The sequence below is a fragment of the Quercus suber genome, unplaced genomic scaffold (assembly GCF_002906115.3).
Source record: "Quercus suber isolate HL8 unplaced genomic scaffold, Cork oak 2.0 scaffold_37, whole genome shotgun sequence".
Classification (NCBI taxonomy): Eukaryota; Viridiplantae; Streptophyta; class Magnoliopsida; order Fagales; family Fagaceae; genus Quercus; species Quercus suber.
In genome coordinates, this window is record NW_027069502.1 from 195,428 (window position 1) to 197,954 (window position 2,527).

General features: G+C 33.3%; 1 long non-coding RNA gene across 1 annotated transcript; it reads right to left on the reverse strand.

Annotated features, from left to right (window-relative positions):
* Positions 1–699: 699 nt before the first annotated feature.
* Positions 700–1,723, reverse strand: LOC136066506 (uncharacterized). The gene is made up of 2 exons (XR_010627982.1): positions 1,531–1,723; positions 700–1,059 (listed from the first exon to the last, which is right to left on the reverse strand). It is a non-coding gene; the product is annotated as an uncharacterized LOC136066506 (long non-coding RNA).
* Positions 1,724–2,527: the final 804 nt, after the last annotated feature.

The following is a 2,527-nucleotide window of genomic DNA, read 5'->3' on the forward strand; positions in this document are numbered from 1 at the left end:
CCAAATAGGTTTTTGTTTTTAATTTCTTTTTTTCTTTTTTAATTGATGTTTTTTAGGAAATAATAATAAAATAAATTTTTTATTTTTAATTAAGGGCAAAATGACGTAATTTTGATAATTTAACGGCAGGAGTGGATAGCAAGATAACAGAAGTCTAAATTAGAATGTTTTGAAACTTAGAGAACTTAAATGACAGATGGCAAACTTAAAAGACTGAAATAAAAAGTAGTAAAACTTAGAGAGTTGAAAAAAAAAAAAAAAACGAGTTTATAACAATACAATATTACAATTATTATCATTAAAATTTAGGTGACTTTCCATTTGAGAGTACTGTTGCCTTATACATGCTCAATCTATAGTCTATTATCTTTTTTTAATAACTCGATAGCTAGGAGTGGGAATGATTTGAACTTTGATGTTTCTATTAAAAATACCAAGATGTGTTAGTTGAGGTCTAAGACTCTGACAAGTTTGTTATCACTGCCTGAATATTATCTAAACTGCAGTATAAATCTTAAATTATAAAGCTTAATCGTAAGAAAAGTTCCTTGTTATGGAGGAGGCTGTCTCCATTATTAAACCTTTGTAGAAGTTATCTGCCACTGACACATGATCTCCACGGTAATATGATAACAATCTCAATTTAAAATGAGCTATTATGTTACAAACTTTCTACAGCATTTGCCAATATACCAAGTCTAGTACCAGCAACATTAATTTTATTTTAGCTTCAAACTCGTAATGCAGGGGATTGTAGCCTGTCTAAGCTGCAAAGTTTGAACTTTACTATTCATTGTATTCTGTTACTGAGAGAATATAATGCACTATCCACAAAAAGAATGTCACCGTCAAAAACATAATACGGCCTCTTTACCCTGATAAAAAGCATCAAAATAAGTATACAACATTTTCACAAACGTTGGCCTGAAAATCAAATATACATCCTCACTTGGTCAACCAGTAGATAAAAATGACAAACGTGCACACGGATGCAACGAGTGAAAGTATAATTGTATCCATAGACTTTTTCCTCTTTATTGCTGAGAGAATGGTATTAACCTGCACAATCATGTCAACGTAGTATGTCAATCAGCCAATCAAGTTCAAACAGTTCAATTTTTTTCCTTTGTTCTTTGTTGTATGTGATGTTGATCAGAAGCTGATGGAGAAATTGAACATCCCATGGAAATGAAATTATCCCAGAATGTTACTCATTGTCCTCAAAATGTATAATCCAGTTATATTATAGATTTGTGTAAAATAAGTTTTTTACTTACTTCCCCTGCACATGATAAAAGCTTCCAGTCTCCAAGTCATTTGTTAAGATTTAAGATCCATAGTGGAGGTTTTATTTTTTGCAATTACCCAATCCCATGCATATTAACTTATTATTCATGGTTCATTGCACTACCTAAAGCACAACAATTAAATTTCATGAGCCACCTAGACCTCCTAGATGGGTTTTATGATTTTATTTCATGCATAGAAAATAATAGAGTATCAATAACCACATCAGGAAAATCTTTATACCGTTGGGAGGCGGCTGCTAATGTTACTGAGCTTTGAATTGATGCCACCAAAAGTTGAGCGTTGGAGGACAAGTGCACCAAGTGTTGCTTGAGCATGTGAAATCACAGAATCCATCTGCAACATGATAAGAAGAGCAGGTAAAGTCCTTTTCTTTTCTTCTCTCTTCTTTTTTTTTTTTTTTTTTTTTAGTTTGGGGGGGGTGGGGGGGAGGAGTTCCATTTTTGTAAAAATTAACAGATCTTGATATCTGTTAATTATCAAAAATAAAAAAAGATTCTATAAAGAAAGCTACCTAAACAAGTTCAATACATAATCCACATAGAAGAAACACATGAAAAATGGATAGACAATCATCCTTGAGCATAGAAAACTGCTATAGACATTACCAAAGTACTCCCATTTCTGTTTTCTAGAAATGGCAAGGGTTCCATCTATTCTTTCCAAATAGAAATCCAAATCAATTCGTCGCCAGCAAGGACGTCACCTCACTTCTGCTAAATGGGGTGGGTTTTTCCCAACCTAATGAAGGGAAAGGTTGGAAAATTAGTGACCTGAGGACAAGGTGGGTTTTCCCGAACTGATGAAGGGACCATTTATATTTACATAAATACCCTTAGGGTTTTGTTTTCCCTCCTATGTATATAGGTAAACACGGCTAGATTTTCTTGTAGGAAACACATCAGTCAGAGTCACATTTACAGTGTCACTAATAATTTCATAAGAAGTACTTGAGTGCAGTGTAATTTTTATAGAAGTGACCTCCACTCAACTTAGAAAAGACTGGAAAACATTGTATCCTACCTACTTGGTTTTTACAAATATTTCTTCACCATCCAACTGTAAATACGGCCATATCCACTATTTAATAACAGGCTATCATGACATATTCCGCTGCCTCAACCTATTTCGTATATTTGCACTCCATTTTTCCCGGCAGAAAATATTTTCATTGGGAAACAGAAGACATTTTCTCGGAAATGAATTATTTGGTTTTGAC